General features: G+C 42.8%; 1 protein-coding gene across 1 annotated transcript in view; it reads left to right on the top strand.

The window, feature by feature from the left end:
* The first annotated feature begins 6,954 nt into the window (after nucleotides 1–6,954).
* The window catches only part of adgrl1a (adhesion G protein-coupled receptor L1a), a 91,877-nt gene continuing 78,469 nt past the window's right edge, over nucleotides 6,955–20,362 (top strand). Inside the window, exon 1 of the mRNA XM_084037343.1 lies at nucleotides 6,955–7,179. The gene's annotated coding sequence lies outside the window, so the exon portion shown is untranslated. The remainder of the gene's footprint in view (nucleotides 7,180–20,362) is intronic.

Genomic DNA, 20,362 nt, shown 5'->3' with positions numbered 1-20,362 from the left:
TGCGGGTATTTTGGCACCGATATATAACACAATCACATCACAGGGGTTTGTATGAAACAGATGCATTTGGAAGTAATGCATTGCAGATTTTTAATATAGAACTGATCAATATCAGTCAGTCGTTTTTTTATTATAACAAATAGTTGTGTTTCATCCGTAAAAAATGTGAACTCCTGTTGCCGATTATTTTATACGGCACATTGCAAAAATGCAAAGTGGTTTCACAACACGGATCATAACAAAATAAAATGTGATGTTGTGTTCTGCAGTAAAGGTGATAATTTTTCAATCACTGCAAAACAAGAAGCTATATAACTGTGAAAGTAGGAGCTATTTGCAAATAGGGCAAGGTGTTATGTAAATAATGGTGCTGCATAAGCATGAGTTCTGACTAGGAAAAATTGGCATTAATCAAACATGAGCTAGAACAAATTAAAATATGCCAGCTGTATGACTCCATTTTCTGCTGCTTCTTGGGAGGAAAAAAAGAAAAAAGAAATTTGAAATATTCAGGCAAACAGGACCACTGATGCTTTGTTGATAATGCCTGTGTTATCGTGAAGACATCTCTATTGAGAATATGAATGCAACATGGAAAAGAAGTGACCAAAAAGAATGATTATTAACAATGACGGAAATTTTCACAGTCATGGTCGAGCCTGAATGAATTTATTCAGCGCTAGAACGTCCCCGCACACCAGTACAAAAACACTACAGCTACAGGCAGTGGCAGGCTCTTATCTTGGACTGCCTTTCATTTTCCCCCCATACCCTGTGTTTTTTAACCACCGCATTTATCTACACGGATCTGGATCATTTTATTTGGGCGAATGCTGGAAAGTAATTATGATATGGTGTCTAAAAATTGAAGTCTACTTTATAGCTGGAGCTGCCAGACTTTTTGATCAGTCCCTGATCCAGTAAATCAGTTTCTTGTGCTTTTCTGAGATGCCTCTATTGATTTGAGCCTCGTCAGAGAATAGGACCATAAAAAGAGCAATTTAATGTCATCCTTAACATTAACCTTGAATGTACAGTATACTGATATCTGTTTTGACCTCCACGCAAAATGACAATCACAGTCATCAGCTTAGAATGACTGGAAGGCAGATGATAACGATATCTGAGGACAGTGACCTTTGTACGTGAACAATCCGTATATTTGGAAATATAATAAAGAATATAGTTGTAACTGTGTACTGTTATACAGTGGAGGTTTTCCAATAAGCTGCTCATTGTGTTCAAAGTGTATTTTAAGACCACTTCACGGATACAAACACAAATGTTTAACTTTCATTACCAGAGAACGTGATGATAATAAGCCTTCATTAACAACGTATATGGCGTTGAATTTTTTTTTTATGGTGGTCTTTATCCTTGACTTTCTACAATGATGCTATTTGTGAGTTAAAGCGAGTGATCCAGCAGCGAGCGCTGCGGTATTTGTACTGTAACAAAGCACCACTGCTTGCATTTAGGAGGCCAATCAGCACTTAATCATGTGTAGTCACTACTGTTGTTGCTAAGAGACCGGGGCGTGATGAGCAACTGCTCAGACTGTGCAAAGCATGACTCGATGCTGTAAAATCCGCTGGGTTCTTTATTGGTCCTCTCTGTACAGTGGGCGAGGTGGTCTGCATACGGTCTCCTCCGAGCACTGTGCAATCGCATGAATAACATCTGATCTTGAAAAATAAAATCCTGATAGTGTGTGACTGCCACAGAGCACAAACCACATTATGCTAGCTGTTTATTGGCACAATGAGTCAGGCAGCCCATGAAGGTCAATTGACTGGATTTGAGAGCAGTATAACAGAGTAGGTAGACTACTGTGTGACAGAAGGCTAAGTGGCAAAGGCGTGTAGAGCCCATTCAATAGAGCCCAGTATTAGCTATCATAATAGAAACTGACAAAGGCATTTTCAGAGGGGAAAGAAAGATTGCAACACGCCCGGCGTACCGCTGCAATTATTGCATGTGATATGGAAGTGGAATGATTTCATCCGGCATGTGTAGCCTACACTGTGTTGACCTGGAGACCAAAGACAGCAATTAATCCAGAATTATTAGCATCAGGCAAAGATGATGTAGAAAAATAAATAAACAAAAAAAAAAAAGATACATTCTGGATTCAGACATTTTTGTTTATAGAGTTCAACATATAATTAGTGGGTTCAAAACAGATACAGCAAACCAGTTTCCACGAAAAACATGTACAGAGATGAACAAAGAAAGATATTTCAACAAATTTTCTTTAAAGTGTAACTTTGTAACTTTTTTCTGAACAGCCGCTACGACGACAATTGAAGGATAATAGCCCATTAAATTCTGCTTCTTTGTCCAATTTTCTCATGTTTCAGATACATCTAAAGACATCATAATTAGGCACCATGAATGAAAATAAATAGAGGAAAGTAAACCTGTCTCTTGGTGAGGCTTTCTTTGTTGCCTTCTTAATATTGTTGTATTTTTCTAAAAATGTCTATGAACATAATGTAACAGTTACACAAGTTAAGGAGTGTCTTTAAGTCATTGAATTGACGCAGATGACAGTTTTACATCCGCACAGTTACGACACACACACACACACACACACACACACACACACACACACACACGCCAACAACATGCCGTCGGGGTGAAAGTACTTCAGCGTGATTGAAAAAGACAAAAAGCTCGTCATTTGGCATTAGAACAATCCAAAATAAACTGTGGAAGATGAACTCACTTCATCACTTATTTTATTGTAATTCATTCCCGTGCTTGCTGCTCGGAGTAATTGTGAGCACGTAAATCACAGCCCTGCTGATAAAGGGAGCCAACAGCTAACACTAACAGAGTTTGCATTGCCTTGTGTTATATGTTCAAGCTATTCATTAAAACAGAGTATTGGGTGAAGGTTAATTATAACGCTGTCGTGATGTATTCATAATCCTGCTAAATGTAGTTTTTGGGCGAGAAACTTGAATAAATACAGTTGTTTGAAGGAGATGTTTTACAGTAATACAAAATAGACATTACAAAGGGAATTAAGACCTGTTTAACTTCCTAACAATATATTATTAAAACTATGCCACTAATGCCAATATTGTCACTAAAGCAAGCAACTAAAAATACAATCATTTATGTCCTCATCATTAGAATTGTGTAATTTCCCCACATATAACCACATTAGATGCAAATACATTATAAAAGTTGACGGGATGATTGAAATAATTATTCAGGATGCATGGCAGATAACGGCTGTAGAGCCTTGCTGTCAATTATAGTTCTGGGAATCGGCAAAAATAGAAGGGGCAGTTTAGACTTCGGCCAAGAAAATGACAACGGTGCACCTCTAGTCAAAATCCAGGAGGCCTTACGGGCCCCGTAAAAAGAGAAGGCCAGATAATAGACCTGTTGAGCCACAGCAAACAGGACAAGAGCAGCCTGGAGGGGAAAAAAACTCCAAAAGAAGAAGCACAGAAACAGGCCTATTCTATAACACGGCCTATAAAAAGAGCAGGCAGAACCAGAGGTGGTCATCGACTATTGGAACTGTAAGTCTCCTATACCCGACCTGTCAACAACAAAAGGAGATCTAAGGCCCGGCATATGGGAGGAACACCACCAAGGACGTAGCAGTAAGAGGAGATGGAGGTTAGAAAGAGTTTACTAGTTATAGAAGTTAATTTAGAACAAATGAAATGTCTAATCATCTTGTTGAAATGAAAAGAGAAATAAAAGGACTAATAAATCACCTGGTTTGGTTTATGACTCGACAAGTCCTGGGTGTACGACCTGAAGGTGGGGTTGATATGTAGTTCTTAAATGATCAGTTTGCTGTATCAACGTTGAGATTTATTACTGCAACATTTAAATCTCCAACGGATCTGCAATTATATTCCATCTAAGCAAAGCAAAGTAACATTTAAAAAAACACTATTTTCCTTCAATAATCAGGACTTTTTAACTTTCTTAATCATATGAGAGCACTTATGAAAACATCCACATCCAATCTGTACAAAATAACATAAATTAAGGAAAAGGGTCCTTCCCCAGAACATTTTTAACAGCGCACGTGTCATTTCCTGTTATCTGGCTACATGAGAAATAGTACATTTTGTAAAGTGGTTGGATCCTGTCAGATCACATATTTGAAAATATTAAAAAGCTCAAAATTGATTCCATGACTAATTCAGAGGATCTATTTATGCTTGCATGCGATTGCAATTCCTGTTGAATTAATTTCTGTTGATGTTATCAAGTCAACGAGTTAAGTAGAGAGGACAACTGTAGTCAGAGTACATTCTCCAACAAACGACATCGCCGTTATTCCTTATTATATGCTTTCCCATCGATAATAACGAGTCCCGACAACGTGAGCCGAGCCTCTATTTAGAGCTCATTTTCTCAAGTGACAGAAATCAACATTCTGGTAATTAACAACAATACATGTTGAGGACCAGTCACGCTTTCATTGTTCACAACGGGGTGCATTTACACGCGTTACTGCCCACCTCTGGCAACGAGAATGAGCCAGTCAGAGGCAGAGTAGTGCATCATGTTAATATGATCCCATGTCTAACTGTAAAGCCCTTATATGTGATTTCAGGACATTTTAATGCTATAGAAATACACCACAAGTATACACTTGCATTGGAACCAGGAGTGAACAAATGGTCAGGGCACCATAAGGTGAATAACAACTGCTACAATAAAGGAGGGAGCTGTTGTTTACTAGTGTCTTCACAAGGTATTTCTAAGTCTGGCCACTAAGGGTGCTAGTGAGAAGGTATTGCTGCTTTAGAGGCTTTGGGAAGAAGACAGCTAATAGCTGGATGAATCTCCTCCTCACCAGCACCAGTCTATTCTGATTACGATGTCCTGTATGAAAATAGGCAGGCTAATCATAACCACTCTAATGTGACGACTGGCCTGCACCCTTGCACTGCAGTGCCAGAGTAACAGTGTGCGTGCTTGAATATATATCTGGATGTGTGTTTATGCACCTATTATGTATATGTGAATGCATTCAATGTACCGAGCCTACTCATAAAAATATTCTCATAACTGTATATTGCTTTCTCCTGATGCTACAAATCCCCTTGTGCTGTGGTGGGGTGTATGTGATAAGCACAAAACTGTAAATGATATCATGTGGTACATTATGGCATAAATAATGCATTGGAAATAAAGGATATGTAGTATGTAGCCTGTATGTATATATGTCTTATAGACCTATTATTCTTATATATAGCACAAGGTTAACCCTTTGGTGTCCAAAAGGTACTAGAGAGAAATAAGACATGATAGCTTATTACTAACAACTGTAAGTGAATCATTGATTTGTGAATTACTTTGCGCAGTATAGCACCAACCTGCACTGCCTGTGTTTAAGAATAAGTGGCTTCCGGCCAGTTTTCTATTTATACCTCCAGAAGAAAACTGCAAGTGAGAAGCTGACAACTTAGTGTTGGATGCTCGGAGTTCCAACTCCGCTTGAAACGGTTGCCGTGTGTCATCCGCTCACCCATTAGAGCATCGCGTCTGCGCTGTAGCCAAATCATGTTCCAGCATTGAGTTTTAACTTGTTCTTCTTCTTTGATTTCCTCTCTTTTCCCGTTCACCTTTGAACATCCCGAAAAAGCCACTCAACTTTTAATTTCAACAATCCTTCAGCCCCGTCAGCAACCTGTCAGTGGAAGTGTAGCGCAAAAAAAAAAAATCTTTAGGAAAATCCCTCTGTGCCTCTGCACATTAGAAGGTGCTGTAAAACGAATTAAAAAAATATAATAAATCCATACGAAATATATAAATATGATGTTATGTATGAGAATTCTTGGATCCTTCTTAAATTGGTAAATCTGAAACTCAGCCTTTAGGTAAATCTTACTTCAAACATCATCTGACATACACTATTCAATATGGAGACATACAGGTAGTTGAATTAGCTGTACTTGGTTATTATATATAGTGGATTCATCTTAAATAACCACATATGAATGAATACTGTAGAGTAATATATGAGAATATATGTGGAAGATAACAGTGATATAACAGTTCAACTGTAAATCAAGTCTTCAATATTTTCCTCATGCAGGAACTTTTACACCAGTGGATTCAAACTTTCGCAGGACAACCCCAGCTCATCATTTCAAGGATGTCAGTTTCCAACCCCACCTTGGGAAACCACGTGAGTTAGGAAACTAAAAAAAAAAAAGAAAAAAAAAAAGTAAAGTGCTGGTGTTACATCGAGGATACAATTACACGAGTGGGCGGGCAGAAGTGGAAGAATCTTCCCAGCATTAAGTCCGGGTTGGTTATAAAAACGGTGTTGTTACTTGTCTTAACGCCGCCAAAAGTGTGTGTGAAAAGGCAACGATGAATGCGCTGGGATGTAATAGGCCTGATGCACAACTGCAGTGGGCGAAAGTAACGTGTGAATGGTGCTGATGAGAGTGTGCGCTGCCTGCCGACGAGGAGGGAAACAGAGACGAGTGATCCGCTCGGTGCGTCAGGACGCACGAGACAACTGCAGATGGTCCGTGTAGACTCTCCGAGTCCCAACGCGTCATTTCAAACCGTACAGCTTTCCTTTTTTTCCCACAGAGAGACTACAGCACATGAAGGTGAAGAGTCTGTTTGACAAAGGAGATGTCCCGTGAATAGATAAACAGCAGTCAAGAGTCTGATTCGTCTTCACGCAGACGTTTTGCAACGGTGGCACATTTTTTGCTCGCATGCTCGCCGACGGACGGACAACACGATTACAACTTCAGCCGTGTTCCTATTCCGGCTCGTTTTGACATTTCCGTCAGCGCATGTTATCCCCGTTGTGAAGCAGGACGATGGTGTCGTCGCTGTTATTTATTTTAATGCCCACACGGGCGCATTTTCGTGAGAATCTGCTCTGTCCGTGAGGATTTTTTCCCACCACTCCGTCTTTATCATATTCTTTTTAAGCCGAGTGGATTTTTTTTTTTTTAAACCTTTCCCCGTCTTTCGTCGGTTTGTCTTTAAGATAGCAGGCTATTAATTTTTAATTCTTATGCATCCGCACGAAGACGGGACCAGAGAGGAGAAAACGAGTGATAACCAGAGGGGGGAGAGGAGGAGAAGGAGGCGAAGTGAGGAGGAGAAGCGAGAATGAATGAGACACACTGAGCAATCAAGGAAAAGGAGATTGGAGGAATCAAGGTAGGAACGAGGCACAGTTTCCATGTATGTTCTTAATGCATGTGATGCGACAATAATAGCATGTAATGTGCACCACACAGGCTTCCACTAGGTTGCGTGAGGTGTCCAGCCGTGTAAGCGGATTTATTTATTAATATTTGATGCTTTGACAGATACGGAGTTCGTGTTTACAGCAGTCGCTTGGTATTAAAAAATGCGTGCTGGATGCTCGAAATGAGTCGGATTAGAGAGTCGGAGTCCCGTCTGTGGGCCTATGCACTGCACCGTGGCCTGCACACTTTAAAGATTTTGGACAATTTTGATTCCTACCTTTCAGTCTGGGAAGAGGGAGATGTTTTTCTTGTTTTCCCTGCAAGCAAAGTGGTGGAAGAAATGGTCAGTTTGGCAAATGTGAGCAGGTGACGCGACAGGAACAGGCGGGTTATGAGGCTGTTAAGGAGCTGAATGATGAACTCATTATTTCCTGGACGAGTCGTTCAGCAGAAAAGAGGCAGAGACGTAAAGCCATCATGTCCTGGGGTGTTGGCGACACGTGTGATTTTAGCAAATATCCCTCTCACTGCACTTCTTTCTCTTTTCCTGAAAGTGAGAAAGAAATGATAAGTACCTCATTGAGTATAAAGAGGAATAAATGCATCAGAGGGAAGTGTGCAGCCTCAAAGTGAACTCCACTACCCCCCCCACCCCATGTCCCAGACTACACCATTAATCCTACGCCTCGTCCAGTCACTAACTATAGGCCAGCTGCTCTCAGAGGGGTCTGAGGAGCCCCAGGAGTCATTGGGGGAATGTGGTCCCCACTAAACCGAGACACGGTTTAATTCCACTCAGATTTAACTGATCTGAGATCCCAATTAGAGAATGTATCAGAATGGCTATCCTTGAATAATAAATGCATCACCTAATGACAGTACAAAAACAGCAGGAAAAAAAAATCTCCCACATATCCAAATTGATGAAATGGAACTCTGTCATATTTAGAGGTTCATGTGAGGAAAACTGAGGCGCCTTTATATTGTTACTATTCTGAACTAATTCCCTATTTAATAATAAAACATCTAATAAAAAGGCAACGACAGCCTACATTGTAGTTATGATGGAATAAATTAAACCTTTTTTTCCCTTTGTGTTATTATGATAAAATTGAACCTGAGCGGGCGGACCTGAAACAGCCTGAAAACAGTTATTTTCTACCGGTAAGCCTTTTCCTCATTTCGCCGGGGTGCATTGTGTTTGTCCTGCCAATTCTTGGGGAAAAATTGGCATGTCTACTATTCTGAGGGGGGCTGAATGAAATTCAAATTCTTCAGGTGGTAAAACAGCAATATTGCAACTGTCTGATTGCGTTATCTGGGCATTCAAGAAGCCAGACTTGGAATTGGTTTACTGCCAAACACTCTCCCCGGGAAGACAGAAGGATTTATTTCCCCCTTGTCTGTGTGTCACATCACCATCAGAAAAATTATTCTCGGCTTTCAATGGGTGAATAATAGTCATACATTAGCATGGCATTAATGATCGTCAGACTTTTAATAAGTCACTAATCATAATTAGATTTATTTCAGTTTGAGTTCAGGGTTTTGGGAGGCTCTGCAGTGCTGTGGTCAGGCTTCGACGACCATATCATTCTGTTGGAGGAAATACTGTATACAGAAGCTGCCTGGCGCTCTCTGCACAGAATAACTGAATTATTCTCATTCGTCAAATGCATTTTGTTTTTTGTTTTTTTAAAGTGGGTTTGGTGCGTGTGGGCACAGGCTTGTGCTCTCATATACAGAGCGAGTGCATATGCATGCACACACACACATATGCATGTGCACATGCTATTTTTTATGAATAAGACGAAGAGTGCTCTGTCTCCGTAGTGAATACTCGTATGTTTCCGTTGCATTTGTTACTCTCTCCTTTATCCAATATGAATGTAGCCCCTATAGCTCTTTTGACAAGGCTGACTACATGAATATGTTAATAGAAAATAAGCAGAAAGACGCTGCTATAAATTAAAAAAATGACCTATGATGTTTCCCAGGACAGTTAAATATAACACATGTCCGTCCAAAGAATAATGAGAAACATCCAGCGGATTTTAAAAGATATTGAAAGCTTGCGGTATCATATCAGTTCACGAGGTCTCATTTTTCCCCAGCAAGGTTATTAATTACAGACAGGGAGCGGGACACCTACTGAATGCTACGTGTCAATAAAGGATTGTTGACTTTGACACTGCATGGAGATTTGTCCTTCACCTGTGAAGGACGGATTTTTCTCTTCATGCATAGGATGCTGTGAAATGAAAATGAGCGAGGCTTTTAGCAGCAGCACATTATTCTACAGTTGCAGAGAGGCTTCGGGGGAATGCATGACATTACTCAAAAAGGCAGAAAACAACTGATTATGTACTCCAGCTGTAAGAATGAACTAAGTCCAGGATTCAGTTGTATTTTCTATTTTTGAAAATAATGTCTTCTATTTCTCCATAGATTTTTACCTCACTAGATTTGATTTATGAAAAATGTTAAAGAAAAAATGTAGAGAAGCTGATAGATAGATAACTGAAGGAGGAGTTGTTACAATAATCTCCCGGTTAAAGTAGCTTTTCAGTCAACTCAAGTGTAGCTTTTTCTAAGTGATGGAAAAGTGTCCATTCAGGGAAAAACATACTGCAGTTAAATTTTAGCACACGATAGAAAAGGGTCAATGAATGAATATGAGCCGGCGTACTTTTAGCTACGACTACACAGCACAAAATAAGGAGCCATTAGACTTTTTTTTAGGAGGAAACCTGGACGAGTAAATGAAGAATTGCAGACGTCAACTCACAGTGAAAGCATCGATCCTGTGTCTATGTTTAATGGTAGATAAATGATTTTAAATCTTTGAGAAGTTAAAACTGTTCTAGTACACCCCCATAAAGACACACACACACACACACACACACACACACACACTTATTGTACACACATGCTGCCAGCCTGTTCAACCTCCAGGAGGGAGTGATTGGAGAATCTTTCGTGCCGGTACAGAACAGACTTCTAGAGGAGCACAGCAGCTCATTCTGATGATAAACGTAATCTCATTGTTGTCTTCTGATGATTAAAGGCTCCGAGATATGATATCCGATTAGAACTACAAGCCTTCCAAGCTGGTCTACCAGTCCCTGACTTCTCCTGGTCCATTATTCAGGGGAATTTATTTTTGAATAATCATCTAAATTGACTTAGCGTTATTTTTTTTAAGAATATCCACAAATACAATCCACTCAAAACAAACCTCTGCAAGATTAAATTGTAAATCTGGATGTCAATTCTTGACCCTTTTTTTTTTCCTCTTTCTTTTTTTTTCTTCCAAAATGCTATTTTGACATCGCCCTCAAAATCATGTTAATAACTGGGCTCCTACTGCAGCTGCAACCTTTGCCATCACCATCATTGCAAAATTGTGGACATTTGCAACAAAATAGAAATAGATATACAAATTATCACAATGCTCAAATTGTCTAATGTGGTTTCATTTTAGTGGGTGATCAGTGAGCTCTCTTCAACCTGTTCCATTAGGGTGGAGGTATCCACTAATGGATGTGGCAGTGCTAGGATGCATGCGCGTTCTAATCTTTCATGCCCTTAACAGTAATCTCAAAACGCTATGTCTCTGGGACGTTTTTTCACTGGACTGACCTAGAAACAGTTCATTGTCTAGTGCTAGGTAGCTTTTTCCTCCCTGCTTGCCTTCGTAGGCAGCACTGTTTACCTGGCAGAAGCAGCTCTGTGGTTGTCACCAGCCCGATAAGGCTGGTCCTGACAGGAAAGCCATTATGATTATAATGACAGTTATTGTGGTTCAGTGTTTTACCACTGCCGACAAAACACGCTGGAAACGGTTTTAAACAGCTGTTGTCAGACTAATTATTGCAATCAAAAATACCCTATTATGTTTTCTGAGGCTTTTCGTAATGTGTTGGCTGTTTTTCCGCTTAAATGCAAGATTACATTTCGGGAGCATGAACATGCAATAATGGATTGGAAAGAGAGGGATAAAGGGAGGACAAGAGAGGGGAAGCAAATAAGAGTGTAGGGACGAAGACTGCCGCGTTCAATGGCAGCAGAGGAGAGGTACAGAACGGGCACCAGGCAGGAGCCTTCGCTGTGGTGCTGAGCTACAAAAGGCGACGGGGCAGAGTGCGTCCATTTTGAAAATCGTGGCCTTTGTGCTGTGGAGTTCTCTGTGAATGTAGCCGCACGCACACAGCAGTCTGTAACTGCAGGCTCCGGGCTTTGTGATCTCTGCTACATCTGGACAAAGACTGAAGGTGTGAGCTTGGAGAAGCCAATCTTACAGGAACCCTATAACCACACACTAATTCAATCCAACGGCTGCCAGGCTTGAGCACATGTAGGCGCCAGCGTGGCGAAAATGAGCAGGAGCAACAAGAGCACATGAACAGAGAAAATCAATGAGGACTCTTTTTCATAAATTGAGTGGGTGTTAAATTAGCTGGATGGGCCCATGTAGCAACACATTGGATTGAGTGCCTGGTGTATTTGGGTTGTGTCTATCGACTGAGAGACAACTTGGTGTTCAGCAGTGAAAAGACTCTGTGATGCTCAATCAATGTGACCAATCAGCCTCACCAGCAATTCATGTGGCTTTGCACAGATTTTCCAGGAGGAAGGGGACTCTGAATTGGCGTTTGGAAAGTGAATCACTGCTGTTTAGAAGACCAAATTCTAACCACTGTTTGCAATGGTTGGCTTTGATTGCCCTTTTGAGCTTGCTTGATTTTCCTATTCATGTTGTTCAAAACATCAAATGCCAGTCATCGGCTCACTTTGTCAGTTTTCTTTTCTTAACATGCGTTTAACGGGTTTTCAAGGCCCTACGCCAATGTACAATCGGTAATAATGATCACAGCTCAATATAATCTGGCCCTGCTTGTTGTCTGCCATTTTAGGAAATCAGTAATGGCAGCTCCTGCCAAAAGGTATATGATGGCAAAGGTGCTCTTAACACTGAGATGGGTTCTGGTCCTTGTGCAGTATTTAGTAGGAAACTAAATATAACAGAGAAATGCAGAAATGCCGACATGTGCCACTGCAGATACAGGAAGCAAAGACAAAGACGTGTTTAGAGGCACTAGCAACGGATAACAACTGTATTCCTTCTGACACAAATTGAGTGCTAAATTTACACAGAGACTAAAATCAGTGAAGAGTGGAGGACAAAGAGACTTTGAAACAAAGTCTCACATTCAAAGGGAAAGATGGAGGAGGTACAATCCCACCATCTTAGTGAAACCCTTGTCCGCAAGTAATTGGAGTAGGTTTCCACGTCCAATCTGTCCATCTGAAAAAGGAGGAGCGCACAGATGAAAGGAAACAGGGATCAATTGACCTAATAGCTTGTCCAATCAATCCTTATGTTTTTCTGATAGCCCGGCGGAGGGTGCAGGCCAGAGCGGCGGACGAGACCCTCTAATTGGCTCAGCCGGAGCGGGCAGAGCGGGAGGCTGAGTGGTAATGGCAGGAGTAGTCGTCCCCCTCCTCACACCTGGCACTCTCACTCTTCCAATGTCAATACGGACACCTTTGTCCTCATTACCTTCAGCTTAGTGCCATGTACAGGCCTTTCATCGGCTGCTGGAGGACTCCAATGTTCCTTCATTACACCTCGGTTTACACGATCCACTCCTCGCTTTCTGCCACTGACCCCTCACACTCGATGACTAATACGGGAGCTACTCGGCATCGGCTAAGCTATCAGCGCATTCGGTCAGGCAGCAGAATCAGGATGGACGTGTGTATAAACAGGAACGCCATCTCTCTGTATGCGTGTGTGTGTGTGCGTGCGAGTGTCTGGCTGTCTGGCCCTTACAAGCAGCGATTTTCACCCGAGACTCACCTGAGTCATTCCACAGAGGACGACTCTGGTGGATTCCTATTTGTGTCAGCAGCACTCCCCTCGGAGTATCTGGGGTTGGACTGGTGTGAGCATGTTTGCGTCTCTGTGCTGGTGTGTGTGTGTCTGCGCTGTAAGGTGTGAGGAGGAACAACCCGGGACCAAAGGAAGCTGTTTGTTTGCCCATCTGCCAAAATGGAGGTTGGAGGGAAGCCGGTAGAGAAACGAGAGCGGAGGCAGGGGAGGAGGGGGGGGAGAATAAGGGAGACGCGGAGCTCCTACGCGGAGGTGTCAAAGGGCACGTATATTCATAAACAGCTGCAAAACACCTAGAGCATAATACATACGGAAGGCAGATGCCAGATGAGACAGAAAGGGGGGAGGTGCACCATGATGGAAAAAGTCCATAGACACCTACAGCAATGAACTTCAGGGGGGAGGGGGGGGGGGGGGGGAGAGAGAGCATCCGGAGTGGATTAATTAAGGATTATAATTATGTTGGGACTATGCATGTCTCACCTGAGACTGCCCTGTGCCGCTCCTCTCCAATCCTCATGGCCTCTGCTCCTCTGCACATATGGACACAAACCACAGAAAAATACTACCCACACTTGTGGTATCATAGGTTAACCTCTCTGACACCGTGCGGAAAAAGGGAATGAGCGCAACAGCGTATTAACCTCTATGCTCCGTTTTGAATCAATCCACTACAACGCGGGTCTTATAATGTTTCTGTGTGCACGCCGCAAATGTGCCAAGTTAATCGGTGAGTGCAAATTGTCAGAGTATAATAGGATTTTCTTTGAGGCACATTTAGGTTTATAAAAAATACCATTAACTGGTGTTAAAGAGAAATTAAACACTTCTTTTCAAATTTCAATTTCTCAGGCAATAAGGAGCGTGTTTTTTTGAAGGATTAATTCCCATGTCAATATATTTTATTGAACTGTTGTTTTTGCAAAATAAATTCCGTGGTGAAAAAAACAATTATTTGGGGGGGGGGGGGGGGGGGGGGGGGCACAAGCAAATCAAGGCTTCAATCAATCAAGTTGTAAGAAACAGACATTTTCAAAATGTACACTCCAACGGGGAGGCTCAGTGGTCTGAACCCAGGCGGTAAACTACTCCTTTCAACATTGACAAGGCAGACCTCCTTTCTTATCTTTCACAATAAATGCCCGACACATATGCAGTACACCACGTAGACGTTTACCAGAGGGAACTCAAATTCACTCATTTCTGAAAGAAAACTCAATAAAAAAAGCTTACAGTGGCTTAGCGATACACAATTTACCTCAGACAGACTGCCAGGCGCGGCTCTGGGTCAATAGGACCCTCGTTAGTTGGTCCCCTGCCTGCGTGAATCTATTCAGACCTTTGACTAAAAAAGTGTTGCCACTGTTGCAAATTCACTTCGCGGTATTAATACTTTTGATGCGAAATATTCGTGAGGCAGGTGTGAATTCACATTTTTGCGTTATTATTCATCACACCGCTGGTATGTTAAGGCTTTAAATCTGAGGCACGGCCTGCAGATGGGATTTAGGTGTTAGATTTTGACAAAGATAGTATTTAGGTTGTAATGTCCCGTGACATTGTGGGGGATAGAGCTCCGTGTTTCACAGTGAAGCTGCACAACCGTCAACAACTAGCATGCAGGTGTGGATTTAACAGCGTCACTGAGAAGTGAGATGCTGCTAAAAATGACCATGCATGCTCAGCAAATCCAGTTATGTGAAGTTTTTTGCTCGTTTGTTTCTAAAAAAAAAAAACTACAGTGCAGAGCAGAATGACTCAATGCCTCGCTACTTTCATTTGAAACAGGGACAAGAAATGACTACTGCTACTGTTTTTATCAAAAAATTATGAATAAATAAATGATGAGCACCATGAAAAGCTACATGGTGAATGGTGAAGGATATATATTTGTAATAAAATGCACTGGCTTGTTTGTCGGGACATGAATGTGCTTATAATCCAATAACGATTACGATCACGCCGCTTGTGCTCCCGTCCTGCAGCGCTGTTAAGAGTATGAACATGGACCATGCGTCGTACGTCATCCGACCACAAATGACACTCGCCAGACCACAGTTTAACCTTCGGTCATCTCACAGCGCCAAGACAACACAAAAAAGACACACACACACACACACACACCATAAATTGACCACCAAATGCACACACACACACACACAAACACGCACATTTGCTGTGCAGCCACAGACACGAGGCATTTAGGGAACAGAATGGAAAAGGATTTAATTGAGTCTTTGATCATTATAGAATTACCATGTGCCTTCTTGGCACCCTTGTTATTGTTTCATGGATTAATCATTTTCATTCCACAAATTGTGGAATCCACACAGCAAATCAGTGTGCCGCCTGCATGACATAGATACGCAGTTGTAGCCAGGGAATTTTAATGTGTTCTCGCCCTCCAATTGGCTCAAGCCGCCCATGCGACTTGATTTATTTGAAAGATTGGTTTTATTGATTTACTGAATTAATGTGGTGCCAGTTTAATCAGTGTGCTATGGAACTATGCAGAATTTGACATCTCTGTGAACTCAGATGAATTGAGTGTACAATATTGATCTGGTTATCCACAGTATTTATTCAGCTATTTGTCTACGAGCTGATTAAGTCAGTGTGTACAAAATACTGTAGGTATGTGTTTATGAGGCTGTGCGAGGGTTTGTGTGTCTCCATCTCTCTCTCTCTCTCTGTATATTTGCGGAACTGGTAATTGCATCTGTTATGGACTGCAGGTTTCACCCCTTGTATTGGAAGAGCAGCATTTGCAATTCACACCTTTTCTTTTGTGTACATGCAAAAGCGCAGCGCTATCGTATGTTATGAAATGACACATCGCATTCAGGCTCGGCACACGCTCGTGCAGCATTACTGCACATGTGAACATGCAAACATACAAACACTAAGGTACCATGAATGTATGTGTATGCTGAGGTATGTTGTATCTATACAGCGGTATGTGCTCCATATTGTAGGGCTGGAGCAGTGTTTAGCACCAGTGTGATGATTGAGCAGTATCTGTCAAACAGGGCCAGAGGAGGGAGAGAGGTTCTCCAATTAGAGCTAACTCGGGATGGATATGGATGCTTTCTGACAGCTGTCTCATCTGATTCGCCTGAATGTGGAAGAAGAACATTAGTTTGAAGATGTTTGTTTAGGCTCATTATGGACAAAAACAGAAGCTTTACACGTCTCTTTCCCCCCTATTCCATGTGTAACGGAGGACCACCCATGTTGATATTACACGCAAGACAATATCAGCGGCCATTTGGCTGCCTGCATTCATGGAGCTAGTTCCAGCCACAAAACATTGTGCCGTTCCTCATCCTGCCAGGATATTTAAGTACACGGGGGTTAAAACACTTGACTGGAAAAGTATGACTTTGCAAGGCTCGGCATGGAAGTCTAGAATAGTATCCTCACATTAAATGATATTGTGCTGCATATATTATTGTCGATCCAGCGAAAGCACTAGCTTGTTACTGGAGGGTAAACTTACCCGTGTATTGAAAAAACAGCTCATTTTAACTCCTACGCCATGTATTTATTTAATCATGTGACATGGACTGCAGCTCAGGTCATAATTACCATACGAGTTCAAATAAATGCAAAGGGCAGCACTCTATTCTACTGACATTTCTGCTGGCATTATATTATAGTCTATACAGTTAATAAGATGAACGACTGGAGGTACTCAAGGAAGGATCCTTGCGTTTACAGGCAAATAGGATAAAAAGCACTTCCATTTTGTAAGAAGCAACATTGATTGCACTTCATTAAAAGCCATGTTGCATTGGTAGAAAACATAACGTGTGGATTCCTTGAAAATTCTTACCTGCCTTTAAAGACACACAAGCAAACACTAACCTTGCAGCACTTTGCAGCATCTTCACATGATTTCCTTACAGAACTACTTGACACTCGACATGAACTTCATTATAACCAGATTGAGGCAGTACTCAAATGATTGCAGCTGTCATGTAAACATGTAAACTGGATTATCTCAGTTGAATTAAATCCAGAATTGAAGAAAGGATAACACAATTGTCTGACCCCGAAATCAATCTTTCGCTGTACTCTGGCATACAGCGTTCTGATTTCGGTTTTGATCCTGTGCAAAGCGGCGTCTCTGTACAACGGCGGCATGGCCTAGGTGTGTGCAAAACAAAGGGAAGCGAAGGACGATTTGGGACGACAGAAAAGTGGCTTTCATGTTCCTGTAAATTCATCATCACAATAAAACATTTTCCCTCAGTTTTTCCTCGTGGTGCTAAAAAGATGACTGGCATCAAACAAATCATGTAAACAGCAGCTACCGCGCGAAGCCAGTTACTGCAAATCACAAAACGTGCAATCGCCTTGAGGTGGTTATTTACAGTAAACAGGTTAGTGTGTATTTAAACGAACTGTCTCAACACAGATCTACTGCTGCAAAAACTGTGAGATTATTAAGCTTCGTCTCGCCATAAAGTCGGCTGTTTTTGATCCGTACTAACACTTCATTACATTTTCCGTTACCCTCGGAACAATTTATTTTGCCCTCACAGGCCCTATTTGACAACTAGTGTAAATAATTACGCTGCTTCAGCCCACATACATACCTGTTTGCTCACCCACCATTTGCAGTTTACAGACCTAAAAACCCACTGGTTCTCCTTATGTGCGCCGGTTTACGCTGTCTTGCCCCCGTACGCTGCACTTCCACATGCATCTGTGTGGACTCCCCTTCCTCTGCGAGTATTTGCCCTACACTCACCTTCCTTCCTGCTCATGTGCCCCCCTCACTCACGATCCGATGCTAGCAGATATGGATGGAAATACAAATGACCCCTGATGAACCCAGATATTGAGCTGTTTTAAAGCTGGAGGCTTGAGACGATATCCCTTCCTTGCTCCAACGTGCTGGAGAAGGAGGGGCCAGGGTTTCTCCCTACATCGGGGTTTTATGGGATTTATGACCCCCGTCCCTTGCAGCTATCTCTTCCTCTGCTGGCACTTCTCCAACTGGCTAGAATTAGCAGGCAAGGAAAACAAACAAATTACAAGGAAACACACACAACAGTTAATAAGCATGTAGTGACATGAAGAGAATGCTTTCAGCGGGATGCAGACTGAGAGAGAAAGCGAGCAGGGAAGCAAGGGCAGTGTATAATCTTCTCTCCTCACCCGCCGTCTTCTGTTTTTGCATTCCCCTCTAATTTCCTCCTGCCACACTGTCCCCTTCACCCTCTGCGGCTCGCCGGTGGGGCTTTCTGAGGAGATCATCTCCGAGCATGGGCAGTGTGGGACAGATGGGCGGATGATGGATCTGACGTGATAGACAACGGGGTGATGGATGGCTGGCTGGCTGATAGGGGATTAATGCAGTGCTGAGGCCGCTGCAGCACAGCGGATGGCTTAGTGATAGATAGATAAAACTGACGAGCAGATAAACAAGAGACCGCTAATCCACGCCCCCTTGATGGACAGAAAATCAAAGTGAGGGAAAAGGAACCACCGAGGGAGCGGTGGACCTTTATATTGCCATCACAGGGGTGTAGGGCTTTCATGAGAGGGAATGTAAGTGGGCACAAGGTGAGACGAGGTAGGGACCTCTATGGAGAGTAAATGAGGAGCATCATGTTGTAGGACTGTCTCGGCATGGGTCAGCGATGACACCAATGTGTCGAGCCGGGCTTGGGGCTGGGTATGTATTGGACGTGGGCCGGAGTTTGGTGATATGGCGTGGCGGCCGACTGCGACGGCTGGTGAAGCTATTTCGAGTGATGGCGAGCAGTTTGACTGCAAAAGAGAGATTGGGCATAGCGGTAAATTGGCCGTAGCGGGATGTGATGAGATGATTGGACAGCAGAGAGTGTACTGGTTGGGGATTGAAGATAGGAGTGCTCGTTGTGTGTGTGTGTGTGTGTTTTTTTTTTTAATGCACTTCTCTCAGCGCAGCAGCTTAACCTTCTGTGTAATGTACGAAAATAAAGGTTTTGAATCTCTATGTTTATGCAATTCTGCCAACTGGCGAGTTGAAAAGGCCTGTCATGATGAGAGAAAGAGAGGGGGGGGAAAGGGAAGGGAGTGGAGGACAAGCCCAGGGAGAGTTCCTCTGAAAAAAGGGAGCAAGCTGCCTATCCCTGCATTATTATCGAGCGCTAAGCTTTGTCTCTGTTCACCGTTTCAGGGGACCCCAGGGGTTCTGGCATCGATCCGGTGTGCTCAGAATGCACTCCGGTGTCACCTATTTAAACACAGTGAGCCGCTAGCCAACAGAGACAAGCCTTTATTTATCAAGCCTCTGATTTTGGCTGCACGGATGACAACCTGATTAGCACTTAAAGGAGCTCTTAAATCTTTTATTGGAATGGGTGGAGGCAATCTATAAAGAGAGGGAGACAGCAGTCTTAGCCAGAGAGAGTTATGGAGGATGAACAGTGAGGCGAGGTGTCATCCAGGGGGGTTAATGAAGGGGTGGGACGGACTGGATGTGTGTGCCTGTGACATACAGTGAGAGAGGAAGGGAACGAGAGAAGAGTGTGTGACTGGGAACAATGGGTGAGAAGTAGAAGGAGTGAGCGGGTGACAGCAAGAGCGAGCGTGTGACTGAGGAGTGGTGGCAGAGATCAGGGGGGGGGGGATCAGATGAGTCAACGTCGAATGAGTGGGTGAGAATATTGCGATCAAGTGACAGCCCGAGCAAATGAACAAATTGCTGAACAAAGAAGCGGCTGCGTGTTTGTGTACGTCGTGCGCAGGCTGCGAGGTGGCGCTGGTGCACGTGTGCGTGCAAATGAATGAGTGAGGAGCGGTGGAAGAGACCAAGCGAGCGGGTAATGGGGGTTAGTGATGGGTGTGTTGACAGAACGTGTCAGCTTTAACCACACTGACCCACGTATACACGGCTGCATGCACAAGTGGCTGCATTCGAGTCCCGGCTCGGACGTGAAGCGAGTGTAAAATTGGACGGTGAATTCCCGAGCTGAATGCGAAATGAATGCAAATTTGGAAAAAAAGGTGGATTGGTGTTTGCACATCTATCTCAATGTGTCAGTCTCCTGTTGCTTCTACATCATTTTCGATGAGCCCAGGAGATGAGCCTCTTTTCAGCCTCTCTGGCACATAAACGCAGCTATTTGACCACATCAATCCATGTGCTGTGTAATTACAGCAAGTGGGACCGCTCTGTGTTTTATTTTTCAGGGAGCATCCTTGCCTCTCGTCATCATCAGGGTACCGGAATTAAGGTTTGTATTTTTAGCTCGGATCT

Source organism: Eutrigla gurnardus (genome assembly GCF_963514095.1).
Source record: "Eutrigla gurnardus genome assembly, chromosome: 20".
Lineage (NCBI taxonomy): Eukaryota > Metazoa > Chordata > Actinopteri > Perciformes > Triglidae > Eutrigla > Eutrigla gurnardus.
The sequence above is the reverse complement of the archived record's forward strand: the minus strand, read 5'-3'. Positions and strand labels throughout refer to the sequence as shown.